The sequence below is a fragment of the Triticum aestivum genome, chromosome 2D, assembly GCF_018294505.1.
Source record: "Triticum aestivum cultivar Chinese Spring chromosome 2D, IWGSC CS RefSeq v2.1, whole genome shotgun sequence".
NCBI classification, from domain to species: Eukaryota; Viridiplantae; Streptophyta; class Magnoliopsida; order Poales; family Poaceae; genus Triticum; species Triticum aestivum.
Window position 1 is genome coordinate 288,669,089 of NC_057799.1, and position 14,580 is coordinate 288,683,668.

Below are 14,580 nucleotides of genomic sequence, written 5' to 3' on the forward strand. Positions count from 1 at the left end.
CTTATAGCCTCGTATTTCTTCTTCGAATCTTTGGTTTAGTTAGGTTAACTAGATCAGTTTTTTTGCCATGGGAAGAGGTGCTTTGTGATGGGTTCAATCTTACGGTGCTCAATCCCGGTGACAGAAGGGGACATGACACGTATGTATTGTTGCTATTAAGGATAAAAAGATGGGGTCTATTCCTACATGAATAGATCTTGTCTACATCATGTCATCGTTTTTATTGCATTACCACTACAAGAAAAATGCTCATTTATGACAAAAATTAGTGACCGCGGTTTAATTAGTCATAGATCCATGACCAAAATTCACAAATTAATCATGAAGGGTGTAGAAGGGCTCAAACCCTATAATCTCATGACAATTCGGAGCCAAAAGATCGTTACTTGATTTCATAGAAAGGCCACAAAGATGTGAATGTTGCATACTACCTTATTTCAGTCCATAATGACCAAATATATCATCATAAAAACTTGATGAGGGTGATTAGATGACAACTCAGCAATTTTGTCTACGTGGCGTTCCTTGTTGTCAATCTCTACTCCTAATAGAGCAGTTGGTAGTCTCCATCGGTTAATTTTCGTCCCACCTACCACGGTTTATTTTCGTCCTCCCTTCCACCTCCCCTGAACCGACGAGCGCAAAAAAAAACATTGCGATGGGACGAGGGTGCAAACCTCCGGTCCATAGATAGAAAAACTGATGTAAAAAAATCTACGAAAATTAACCAATGAAAAAAAAACGGATGCTAGGGGCTAGGGCAGGTACGAGCGATTCCTCCTGCCCCGCCCCCACCTTCTCCCCCACTCCCGGCGCCGCCCCGCCCCCATCTTCTCCCTCACTCCCGGCGCCGCCCGAGCCCAAACCTCCCTGGATCCCGGCGCCGCCCCACCCCCACCTCCTCCCTCGCTCCCGGCCACCCATGCCGCCTATGCGCGCCCCTCCCACACACTCCCGACCTCCTCCCGGCGCACATGCCACCGCCCCTGCTCCTCCCTCCTCCAGGAGGGCGCGCCGCCGCCCCTTTTCTCCCTTCCCCCTGCCGGCATGCGCGCCGCCGCCCCTCTGGCCATCGCCGGCATCCCGCTCGAGCCCGTGAACCCGAGGAAGATGGAGTCGATGGATGATGGGAAGGAGCAGCGGCTGCCTCGTGGTGACCTCGATGCTGCTACTGGTATGTGCTGTGCAATCTTCAGAGATGAAAAAAAGATAGTACAGAGAGGAGAGAGGATTGCAGTTCAGACAGATTGACTGGTAAGGTTCAGAGATGTTGCTGAATGGAATACACGACCGAATGGAATCTATAATTTGCAGCTATACCATCCTATAGTCCGGGAACCTGTAATGTGCTCAATAAATCCATGTTTATACTTTCCAAGTTTCACTTGCATGTTTCCCTTGTATTGATGTTGTGGCTGGTAAGTGCCTGTCTCTTATGGAGTATAGGTTGCAGTGGAGTAAGTGAAAAGTGTACATGATTGTAGGTTGAAACTTGCTAATTATGATTGAGCAGATGGAGCCTGATGCCCGCGTCTATACCTCCTAAGTCGGAGGCGGCGTACCATGTGTCAACCGCCCTGAACCCTGGTCCTCATGATCACGTCAACCAAACAGGGTCAACGACAAGGATGCTTCTGATGTAGTAGGTCTGGATGCGACACCTTTCCTGAATTTGCTTATGTATGATGCATTTCATAGTGTTTCTTCTATCACGGTAACAAGAATCTCTACCTACTTTATTGGTGTATGGTCAATGTATTGGTGAGAAATTGAGGTTGAATACCAATATACGCACATACAGCAGCAATGGTTGATGACAACAACAGCCTTGTAGCTTCAGGTATGAGATTAAGAAGGCTCACATTTTTTGCCTAATTGTAGTTTATGGTACCCCTTTTTCTTATGTTCACGTGTACAAGCAACTTCACATCAAAATTTATATGTGTGGTTTGTTTTGCCTTCTTTGATTTTGCTAAGGAGTGGAGCATGAGGAGGGCTCTGTATTGTGGCGGGGAAGGAGCGGAGGAACTGTGCATCCGGGAATGGCGCGATCGCCGATCCTATTTATTGCTCTACTGTCTGACAGGTGCCACAACGGCCTTGTAGCTTCAGGTATGAGACTAAGAAGGTTTACAAGTTTTGCCTAATTGTAGTTTCTGGTACCCCTTTTTCTTGTTCACGTGTAGAAGCAACTTCACAGCAAAATTTATATGAGTGGTTCGTTTTTGCCTTCTTTGATTTACAAATTGCTAAGGAGCGGAGCATGGAGCAGGGCTCTGAGTCGTGGTGGGGCATGTCGGAGGGCTCTGGGTTATGGCAGGGAAGGAGCGGAGGAACTGTGCATCCGGGGATGGCGTGACCGCCGATCATATCCGTCGCACTGGTGCCTGACAGGTCAAATGATCAGCAAGGCATGTGACAGCATCTTCAGGCCCAACTCTCACTCTGCTGTCGCCCATTCAACGCACTCGTCGATGCTAGGGGTGGATGGTTCTTTGATGCTGGCACAACTGGAGACAGCAAGAAGCAGAGGGAGGGAGGCTATCATGTTGAAGAAGACGCCGGCACCCTGACAGCGGAAATGCGGTTTCTCGGAGCTTGCGGGAAGGAGGCCGATGGCTTCCCGTTGTAGTAACGCGATGCTGAAGCAACAACACACCAGGTTCTATTCCTTTTTTTTTGAAGATCACACCACGCTCTATTTGTAAACCATTTTTCACTACCAGTAATTACTAGAGTATGTGAATAAAATCTGGTGTGAACAAAATCTGAACTGTAATTTGTGATATTTGAGATGTCTATAAGTGTACAAATAGAAATGTGTCAATTCAATTGATTGTCAGATTCAGAATAGTATGTGTGTAGTGGCTTCTATCTCAGTTTTTTTATGCTGTTTGTGTTTGAATTAATTAGAACTTTGACCATCGTGTTTGTTCAGCCTGCAAGGTGATTAGCAGTCAGCAAACTATTGGAAAGATGCTGGTACCTCATTTTTCTCAAGCTCTGAAGACATGCACAAGAATAGGTATGGCTACATGCTTTCTATATCCGTCAGCTTCATAAAGCATTTTGGAGGGGTGCATCTTGTTGGAGAGGTCTGGTATGCATGTTTAATCAAAGAAAACAAAAGTTTTTTTAGGTAATAAAGATTGATGAAAATTTGGACTTTAGATTGTATCAGGGACAATTTTCACGATAAATTACACGAAGTTTGTATCTTGGGACATCTTCATGCCGACTTACGTTCAATATTAGGATATGTCCCCTCATGTGCCAGTTTTGAGATTTTGTTAGAAGTTCATGATCTGTTCTTAGTTCCTGCATGGTTTTTCACCTTTCTGTAGAGATTTGAGTATAACTTAAAGTTCTAGGTGCATATAAGCTTGTGAGTTAAATAAAACTCACTTGATGGTTCTAACTAAATTCTGCAAAAATATGATCCATGACAGAAAGAGACATGGAGGTTTAGAGGCAGAGTGGATGCCTGCACCAACAACTTTATAGATTGAACTGCGTTTTGCTAGATGACTCAAATTTTAGAACGCGAGCATTATTTTTTGCAGAATTTAGTTAACTTATAATCAAGTCAAGCTTAAAACAAGAGATCTACTCTCTGATATTGAATTTAATTCCGTTCTTGCAAAAGCACCAGAGATGAATGAGGAGATTATTCAATATTGAATTCAATTCCTTTCTTGTACCCATGATCGATCTACTTCCATACTGCAAGCTTGCACCTGATCAGGTTTCTAACTTAATTCAGTTTTGTTAGATCCGTCGATGAAGTAAACAACATATTTCAAGATATGATGGTTGGTACTTCCAGTTTTGCTGTACTCTGTCATTTTCCTTTTTGGGAACAATACTGCTCTATTTGCTTATTTAAGATCATGGTAATCATTTTTGCTAGCCAATGTGTATTATAATTTTCTCCCGTTATTGTTGCAGGTTAGAGTGCAGCTTTCAGATAATTTTCTTCCCTCGGGATATTTGAAGACTGTTTGTTACCCATCAAGTTCAGGAAAACCAAGGGTATCATATGAATTGGATTACGTAGAAGACACAGAGATAAAAGGTACATGGTTTCATTCATATAGACACTGATTTATCCTTACTAGGGCTTAATCAGGTCATGTATGGTTCATGAATCTGCTATTTCTTTACAATTTTTTTAAAAGTTTCTAGCTCATAGGTCCAGCATGTTCGATTAGGAGGTTTGCATTGCTCTGAATGTATGAATTAAGGATGCCCCGATGTTTTGAGTTTAGATGTGATAATTTAATTTCAAAATTTGTCATAGATTTGTGCAGTAGTAGCATAGTTGTGACGCCTCTATAACAATTCTACAGTTGAAGGTGTATTTTATCTACTATCTCCACGATGACACTGGTGCCTGTGCGCACGATGATGGCATGGTGACGATGAATTGGATTACGTAGAAGGTCGTCTTCCCGGAGCACCACGCGCTGGCCGCCGTCTCCATCTGCAGCCGCGCCAACAAGACAGGTACGCCGCCGCGCCCTCGACGTATTCCCTACTCCCGTGTACGCACGGTCAAGTCTGCATCGCGTCTTGTGCCCCATACGGCCTTGGCAGATCTCAGTGAGATGGACTCCACTAGAAATTCCTATAAAGGGGATTTAACTCAGAAGAACCATAGACGAAGTCTATAACTAATTGTGAAATATTTCCTGTTATTTAGTGTTCCTAAATTAGGTCAAGAATGTACTGCTTACATTGCAGACTGTATATATATAATTCGGCTTGGTCTTCTTCTACATGGTGACTATTGACGCAAAGAAGGATTGCACTTCGTTCCCACCACTATACTCTATACATACGTGATTACTCAGATTTCAATTTAGTGTGAATATTCACTATCATGCATGATAGTTGTCTGCACCAAGATGAGTTTGTCGGTGCTGAATCTGAAATGGTTGCCGCTGTCCCGCCAGCAGCATCGTAGACGAGCCAAGCAACAAGATGATGGAGACCAGCCGTACTTCTTGATCCGGTATCTAAACAATTGGTTGTCAGTGTTGCTGCGGAATTTGCAGAGGAGGGAGAGGGTTTTGCTGACAACTGGCACATTGAGGTTAGGTGTTGGTCTAGGCGCTGGTGTTGGTGAGGCGCGTCACTGGAGCTCGGCCATCACTCAATCGGGCAGCACTTTGAGCCATTGTAAAAATATCATGATCATCTTTTGGCGAATACAAAGATGTTTATAACCTAATAATCAAAGACCAGCAATGTTGCTTGTATATCGAGAGATACTACGGGAATTGATACACTCATAGCTTATTTTCCTTAGTTGTACGTTGTGTTGTCACTTATTTTTCTGATCTTTGTCATGCATATATTTCGACTAAATTATGGTTGTTGTTTATGGTTGTCAAATGAAGCCATTGATAGAGATAAGCAAAAGTAGTTGTTGATTGACAAAGCGAAAATGCAACTTAGAGACACTATAATACTTAAGAATTAAGTACCAGGAAAAAACTATGTCATGCTTTATAACAGGTCATCAACTCTTCATGTAGCTCACTGCTTTATTCCGTAGATCAAACACTGACACTTCTTCTTTGGATACAACAAGAATCATACCCCACCCACGTGGCGGCACGACGCAGAAGGGCTACATGGGTCTATAGTGGCGCGTGCAATGGAAAGACACCTACATGGGCCTATTAAGCATGGACTTCACAACCCACTTAGAGCTCCAGAGATTGTTTTCTTGTACTATGAATTTAAGGCGGTTCTCGAGAGAAACAAGTTGCCATGGACCGGCGAGATCAAGACATGGCTCCGACAACATCAACCCGAGCGGTGGCCGTGATAGAGAGAGCGTTCGTGAGAGGGGATGGAGTGGCGGCTGCGCGTCTGTGTCAGTCGACCAGTTGCAAGAGGGGATGGGGCGGTGGCTGCGCATACGCGCTTGTGGAGGTGCCGGTATGCACCCTGATTTATTTGAGCCTGGGAGGTGCCGGTATGCACCCTGATTTTCTTTTTTTTTTCGTATGCATATCCCTGAATTTTATGTGTCGTGATTTAAGTGTTGTTGTGTGTGTCATTGTGTCCTATATAATGATTCTTATTGACGCACCACTGCAACCCTGTTCGTTTATCAATCTGATGCAAGAAACAAACTAATACATGGAGAGTACAAATTTATTACAATAATCTATATATGCCCTGCAGTACCTGTGCACCTTGCAATAGGTAGAGATGGTAAATTTTGTAGCTTTTTGTTCCCCTTTTTTTCCATCGAAATTATGGATTTGGAAGCTATTCATGGAGTGTTTCAATTGCTTGCTATATTATGGATTTGCAATGAGCACAAGCCTGCAACGTTGAAGGAAAAGCCGTTGTCGCTGATGACATGACACTGTGGGTGAGATTTTTTATTATGTTAGTACAGAGTACAGACTGATATTATGCCGCAACAACAATGTATATACCTCCCGAGCTTTGTGGATGCTTCTCTTCACAAAAGGAGAGGTTTAGAGTTCATGCTTTGTGCTTATTAGAAAACAAAGAAAAGGAACGAGTTGCTTGAAATATTGACATGTATATAGTGTAACAAAAACATGCTTACAGTTCTAACATGAATTTTATTGAGCTGAGAGTTGTGATATGCAAATGTTTTATGGTCGATGGTTCTGTACCATCGGTTATATTGTATAAAAATGGTCTCTGCTTTCATCTTCTTTGATGATATATTTTCTTGTAAAAATTGAAATGCATAATGCACCTGTTCTTTTTATCGTGGTTCCAATTTTTTGCCAAATTTATAAATTCTTTATGAATAGTAACATAGACGCATGTTCTTAATCTATTTTGTTTTTTTTCACCCCAAAATGCTGTGTAGATCTGCCATTGACATTTTTTGGAGCACTGTATGAACATTTGCTAACATGTTGATAGGAAAAGCCTTTGTTTCCTCATAAAATGTTGCCCATTAGTTAAACTTATTGGATACATGCAGTATGCACGATGACCATGTACAACCTTTTTAGTTAGAATTGTGTCTGCTACTAATCTACTTTGCTTAATAGAAAGAACTCTGCATGTTTCAGAAACAAGAGGTAATGCAAACATTTTATTCTGTTGTAAACTTGTGATTCAGCATTGGGGCGTGGACGACAAGAAGTGTAGGCATGTGCCCAGCATAACGGACCATGATGGATTGCTGAGGGGATGTCATGTTGCGGCTGGAGCCATCATCGACCACGATGTCGCGCTAGGAGAACAAGGGCAAAGGCGAGGACATGTTGGTGTTGTTGGAATAAGGTTTATTGGGTCTTCCTCCTCCAGCAACATATTACACAATGTATTTAAGCTGATTGATTCTCTTTGGTAAAAATGTCTCTCATTTGCTTTATGAAACTTTACCTTTGTAAAATTAACTGAGTTATATACATCTATGTGTGGTATCTATCTGGTTATATTAAACTGCAGTTCATTCTTCTTGCTGGAAGGGGTGCCGTGAAATATGATCTGGATGCCATTGAAGTTGTATATATGTTGTTGTCCATGTGAGTCAATTCTATGATACTACTAATCATCACATAAGGTCATATGCTAATTCTTGAGCTATGTACACTTAAAGGTCCTCTCACCTTGGATCATATCAATCTGCTATCAATGGCTAAGACTGAGCTTTGATTGCTCACCACTTTCTTAAATCTATTTTTTAAACACCTCATTCTTCCTGAATTTTCTGATACACCGAGCAGCATCGCAAGTTAATTCAAGTAATTGGTCTTGAAAACATGTATTCTTTCCAGTCCATGGAATGTAATGCTTTGGGCGAACCTTCAATCAAACTTAAAAATAACTTAGTGCCGATGTTGTTTTAAATATTAAGTCGGAAACTTGAAACTTATGTGTTAAATAGTATCGAGAAGTAATTCCCAAAATATTACAGTTTTGCTTAGTTTTATACTACATATCAGTAAAAGAAATTACTCCTCATGGTAGCTGACTTAGCTGACAGGTCTGATGATTACTCATTAGGGGCATTTCAATCGATGCCATTGTTTGAAGAAAATGAATTTATCATTTGCTTCGAATTTTTGCTTTGTTGTTATATATTGCATTTGAGGAGACCACATGCTCTTGAAACTTGACACAATTCATTATTGTATGCAACAAGTTATATATTTTTTGGGAAGATGCAACAAGTTATATTGGTTATATTTCTCTCCATGGGGCATACTATACTTATTTGCAGTGATGGAGGGGCGAGCTGGGGCCGGGCCAGCATTTGCACGTCAACATTATTAGAGCTACCAAATATGATGTTTTGGAGAATATTTATTTTGATGGTTCTGGGAAAGTTTGGAGACTGGCGTGTGATATTACTCATAAAGCAGAGACACAAACAATGTGGAAACATACACTATGGATGACGTGCTTGCGGCCATTGGGCTGTGGAATCCAAGCACTTGTTCTTGCATGGATACATGGGTTGGGTTGTAGAAACCATGGAGCTCAGTCTACTATCAATCTATCGAGTTTACATCCCGTTGTCTTGTAAATCTTTCTCCGGGTATTGAAATTCATAGTTGTTTCTATGTATCTTTCCTTGCCACTGGGGTTCATAAGCTCACAAATAATATATCAAATTTAGACATTTTTTTCTACTGTGTATCTGTGTGTGTGTGTGTGTGTGTGTGTGCCCTGTAGTTAATACCTGGCTTGAATGTGGCCAAGGTTACTTATTGTGCTGTGCTGGGCCATGGGTGAGGAGGACACTTGGTGGTGTAGTGATGATGAGCCGGTGTCTGAAAAAATGGTAAGATGTGCTACGATTGATCTAGGATATGCGAGGGCAAGTTAGTGGGGACAAGATGGTGTCGGAATGAGAGCCAATGCAGCCGGGCGACATGGGACGAGTACACCGTTAGGAAGGAGAGGTGGAGGTGGTTGCAAATAGGGATAGATCGATTGGACAAGGAGATCCGTTATGCCAGGAGATAAATAATAGAAGAGAAATAATCAAAAGCGCGTTACAGAGAAAGACGAAGGACACACGTACCGACATGGTTAGAAACTATACATGACGCCTTTTTCTTATCAAATTTCACTATCTTTTATGTCGTCACATAGTAATATTATGCTCTCGTTGGAAGGCTCAGACGCCCATTTGATATCAACGCACGGGCATTCTACTAGTCATCATAGGAGATGAGGGTGACTAGATTACAACTCAGTAATTTAATTAAGTAAAGTGGGGTGTTCGGACATTGGAGGCCGAATTGTAGTATGTACCAATTGTCGCGCGGAGGGCAGAGTCAACCGAAGCCCCCGGCGGTCCATCCCTTCGAGTGACGGTTTTACGTATCGCTCCGTCGATCACGGAGGCGATTAGGGTTCGAGCACGGTCTGCCTCCATAGGGTCTCGTTCGAGATCGATGCCATCACCCCTAATACTCGATCGATTGCTCGTCTCTCGCATCCACGCGAGCCTCGTCGTTAACCCTTCCACCAGAAGCCTTCTGTGTGCTCCCTAGGGCGCACGGTCGTAAGACACCAAAACCCTAGGAGGAGTACGGCGGCGGCCTGGGCCGGTAGGAGGGAGATGGAGGGAGTTGCAGGGATGTTGAGGAGCCTCAAGTTGTCGGAGGAGGAGAGGAAGGGCGTCAAGATCCGTCTGGGCGGAAAGGAGAAAGGGAAGGGGTCTCTCACTCAGGCGATGGGGAGGGTGGTGTCTGAGAAGCCGGCTCATCCAGACGCAATCTGCCTCTCCCTGGGGCGGATCTGGTGTCCGATAAAAGGGATCGACTGCAAGGAGGCCGGGGATAATAGGTTTGTGTTCATCTTCAAATAGGAATCTGGAAAGCTGAAGGCACTGGAGGACGGACCGTGGATGTTTGATAAAGATCTTGTTGTGGTGGAGGAATATGATCCAAGCAAAAGAATAGAGGACTATGCATTCAATGATATTCCCATATGGGTAAGAATCTTCAATCTTCCCCTTGGTATGATGAACGAGGCCACACGGAGGAAATAGGTAACATCATTGGACGCTTTGTTGAGGTGGATGCTGGAACGGATGGTAGGGCAATTGGCAAGTTCTTGAGGGTGAAGATCAGGATGAACATAGAGAAACCAATCAAGAGGGGCTTTACCTTGGATGATGAGGATGAGAAGGAACCACAAAAAAGAAAGAAGAAAATGAGCATTGATGGAATGGAGGAGGAGGAAGAAGGGCTCTGGTGTCGCTTTGAATACGAATTCTTGCCTGACTTTTGTTATTCTTGTGGCCTCATCGGACATGTGGCAAAGGACTGCTCTATCAGGCTATGCAAAGGTGAGATTCCTCAGTTTGGCCCTTGGCTGAGAGCGGATGTGGGGAAGAGACGATTCGTAAACGAGGAGGACCGCAGTTGGAGGGGGAAGGGAGGCAATGCAGTAGGAAATCGGCACTATGGATACAGCCGACCGGGTGGCAGAACGGGGAGTGGGAGTGGGAGCGATAGCTTGTCTTGGAGAAAGGAGGGCGTTAGGGAGGCCGATGGGAAGGGAGGTAGAAAGGACGGGGAGGAGGAAGTGACGAGTCCTATTAAGCTGCTAACAAACAACCCCCCACGTGGAGGTAATCCGAAAAAGTTGAATATGGATGAGGCTACTGCACAGGATCCTGCTGCATGTGCTAGCGAGATCCAGGGGGAAGAATTGACCTTTCTTGGACAACACATTCTGTCTAAGGGGGAAGCGCAGGTGCCGATCTCGGAAAGCACAACAGATGCAAGCAAAACTGGTCAAATAACGATGGCAAAGGTATCTGCTGAAGATGGAGGCAGGAAGGGGACGGGTGGTAACAAAAACCCAAAGAAAATGGGGACATTTCACCGTAAGCCCAGGAAGGAAGATAGGAGGAGTGAGCCAGGCCTAAGCCTTGGGATTGTGGTGGGTCAGAAGAGAAGCCATGTAGAAGAGGAGGCCGGGGAGGAGGAGGATGCTAAGAGAGGGAAGCTAATGGAGAAGGTTTTGATAGGCAGTGCAAATGAGGAGGAAGCAGGTCATAACGACGAGAATAAGATATCGGCCGGGCTGCCCGAGCAGCTCCGCCGGACACAATGAAAATCATCAGTTGGAACTGCCAGGGACTCGGGAATGGCCCGGCAGTTCGATCTCTCCTCGAGTTGGGGAGAGCGGAGGATCCCGATGTGTTGTTCTTGGCGGAGACTAGACTCACAGAGAAGGAGTTGGAGAGTTTTCGGTGGAGGCTAGGGCTTGCTAACTTGTGTGCATGGAACCCAGTCGGGAGGAGCCGAGGGGTTGCAATGTTCTGGCAAAGAGGGCTTGACGTATCTCTCCGTTCGTATGGAAGGAGGCATGTGGATGTGGATGTGAAGGAGGAGGATGTCTCAGTTTGGCGCTTGACAGGGGTTTATGGGGAGTCGGCTATGGAAAGAAAGAAAGAAACGTGGAGAACACTTCTTCTTCTCAAGCAGCAACACCAGCAGGATCGTCCATGGCTATGCCTTGGAGACTTCAATGAAATTCTGTCCGGTATAGAGAAGGTGGGCGGGGCTGACCGATCACAAGGCATGATGGATGGATTCCGGGAGGCGCTGGAGGTTTGTGAATTGGAGGACTTGGGTTTTGAGGGTGACATCTTCACATGGAGTGATGAGGACATGACTACCTTGGATATGACCAAAAATATTGCATACATGCATATTTATCAGGTGATTTCTAGTGCAAACTATTCAATAATCTATTTATGTTATCCAGAACAAAAATACTTCACACACTTTTGTGTTTTGTCTAATTGCAGGTGTATGGGACATTTGTACAATCCACATATGAAGATAGGGGAAAAGGAGAAGTTTAGGTTATGTTCAAAAAGTCCTCTCACGTCACTTTTGGGCCAAGAGAAGATAGAGTCCAAGTCTCTCACGTTCTGGATTCAGATTCGGACTGCACAGACATACCTGACTCAAAACGCCAACAACTTTTTCATACGGACTCCGAATTGGGCGATCCTTTTTTTGTTGGAAAGTAGATTTCGTCCTCTTTCCAACCCAATTGGATTCACCTTTAAATTCGTCCGGAGCATTGAGATATGGACGAAACAATCTGACGCTGCAGCAGAATCCGAGTCAAACAACAAGTCCAAAGGTGTTGCATCACCTCCACTTGGGCCCATGAGCCTTGTACGACCTAGGGTTGGTTTTAGGCTGCCTTGGGACGTCCTCCCACCTCCTTGGCCGCCACCCCTTGCTCCTATATAAGTAGATCCATCTAGTAGCTTTTTCCTTGGGATTTGTGTAGTTAAAAGTTAGCCATTGCAACTTCGTGTACTTCGTTTGTGTCCAACGACCAGACCAAGACCGCTTTCGGATCCCCACATTTATCAATACTTCATCTATATTCGCAATATTCAGATTGCATTATCGTATTCTTGCTTGTTCTTCGATTGCGTGCAGGAACAGACCTTCGTGGTCAGGCTGATTGTGCTTCCAGCATCGTCAGTAACCTCGGGAGATTGGTTTAGCGATTGCTAAGGCGCAACGTCGTGCACGTTTGTAGTCGGATCGTCAAAGTCGGCTCCACCAAATCGATAGCTATCATCTCATCGAAAGATCGGGATACCCTCGCCTCTATCAAGTGGTATCAGTTTTCAGGTTGCTCGGTGAGAATTTCCAGTTATCCCTAGATTAGATTTATTTTCTTACCTATTGTCCAAGAAAAAGCCACAAAAAAAGTTAGATCTATTCATCCTTTGTCCTAGCCAGTCTGAGCCTTTGCAATTTTCTTTTCATTGTTTGCATTATTGAATTATCGGTTGCATCGTCGTGTCGAGTTGCTGGTCTTAGTGTCTAGTTCGTTTAGAGTTTCGAGTTCTGTTCACATAAGTCACGTCACCGCTGCATCGTTATCCCTTCCGCTGTCCACCACCCATACATCAATTTCCACCACGTGCTACCCATCGTTCATTGTCATAATCATAGTTCAGATCGTTCACATCTTTGCTTGATCCAATCTGCATCTTATCTAGTTTGTTTTGGAAAGAGGGAGAGAGAGAAAAAAAGAGACAGAGAGAAAAAAGTAAAAAAAATTCAGAAAAAGAAAAGGAAAAAAAGTGTGAGGAAAAAAAAGAGAGAAAAAAACAAAATTCGGATCTATCTAGACTCAATCTCGTAGTTGAATTCGGATTGGAATCTGTTTTGTGCACTGTTCAGTAAAACAGGCATAACTTCCTCATACGAAGTCCGTTTTGGCTCCGCGAGTACTCAAATGAAAGCTAGCGACGATCCGCATTTAAATAGTTGCAGAGACTAGTTCAATATTTGACACCTCAAAATCATCTTCTAAATAGGTCTTTTTACCCTCTGAAGTTCGCGGACACAGCTTATTCCAGTTTTTCAAGCCAGTTTCAAAATTCTTTGACTTCTCATATCAACTCGGAATTGAGTGATTCTTTTTGCATTGGAAAGCTTGAGTTAGTAGCATTCTTTGAAAAAATTTATCAGAAAATTGGCTCAAACTTTTTAAGAGGAAAGTTGGAGAGAGAGAGAGTTGTTGTATATCCTGCTTGGCAGTTGTTTTTCATCATTATCTTTACTGCCGTTGTGATCTTCACTTATATCTTGCTGTCCAGAGCTACTTAGTATCCTTCATTGATGCTAGTTGTGCTACGCTGTGACCTCATTAGTGTTCTAGGCTCACGTCTCTAGTCCGGTCTAGCCTAGGACCAGCACAGTACCGTCGTTGAACGTTTATTCAACATTGCATCTTTGAATTGATTATTGCTAATCTTTTGCTACCATATATAGCCAACCCAGCTCCACATATTTCTACACCGTGTATACGTACGTTCCCCTGGCAATCGCTTTACACAATCTTCGAAGTTATTTGACACCGCTGATTGCCTGTCACCACCTGCCGCATGGTAAGAACTTGTAAGATATTGATATTTGCTTTACTGTGAGCACTTTACAACCACATCCTAGTAGTTCATAGGAACATTATTCTCGAATTTTGTTTCTTGTTTCTACTAATCATGACAGGTTTCGGAGATAGAAGTTCTTGGACGACGGACACATCATCACCATCACGAGAGTTGGGACAACACACACAAGCACATGGTCAGGTTATCTCTTTACCGTCATTTGAGGGTAGATTTAATCCTGCTATTTATCTAGCTTGGGAGCTTGAAGTAGAACACGTTTTTAGTCACCATGAATTTTCTGAACTTGAGTGAGTATGAGCTGCCACTAGAGCATTTACTGGTTTTGCTTCTGTTTGGTGGAGTGTGCATTGTAAGAAAAACATTGATAACCAACCCACAACTTGGAAAGATTTGAAAGATGTAATGCGACCACAATTTTTCCCTCCTTACTATCGCCGTGAATTGCTTCGCAAATTTGAACAATTTAAACAAGGCAACAACACTGTTCATGCTTACTACCAAGAGTTCAAATCTTATATGCATCATTGTGACATAGAAGAATCTGAGGATGATACAATGAATAGATTTTTTGGTGGTTTGAACCATGGTATTCAAGCACGATTTCAGTATATTCCTCGTTGCATTACTGGTATGTATGTTCGTGCTTGTACCTT

General features: G+C 43.5%; 1 long non-coding RNA gene across 8 annotated transcripts; it reads left to right on the plus strand.

Moving 5' to 3' along the window:
- The first annotated feature begins 831 nt into the window (after positions 1–831).
- Positions 832–8,248, plus strand: LOC123052787 (uncharacterized). Of its 8 annotated transcripts, none has more exons than XR_006425070.1 (10): positions 832–1,840; positions 1,978–2,112; positions 2,255–2,662; positions 2,939–3,025; positions 3,773–3,812; positions 3,949–4,075; positions 4,350–4,506; positions 5,597–5,986; positions 7,127–7,535; positions 8,234–8,248. It is a non-coding gene; the product is annotated as an uncharacterized lncRNA (long non-coding RNA). The 8 variants fall into 8 exon arrangements; XR_006425069.1 differs by lacking the exon at positions 8,234–8,248 and having other exon boundaries at positions 835–1,254; positions 1,514–1,840; positions 7,127–7,477; XR_006425067.1 differs by lacking the exons at positions 3,773–3,812; positions 8,234–8,248 and having other exon boundaries at positions 833–1,174; positions 1,514–1,840; positions 7,127–7,477.
- The last annotated feature ends 6,332 nt before the right edge of the window (positions 8,249–14,580 follow it).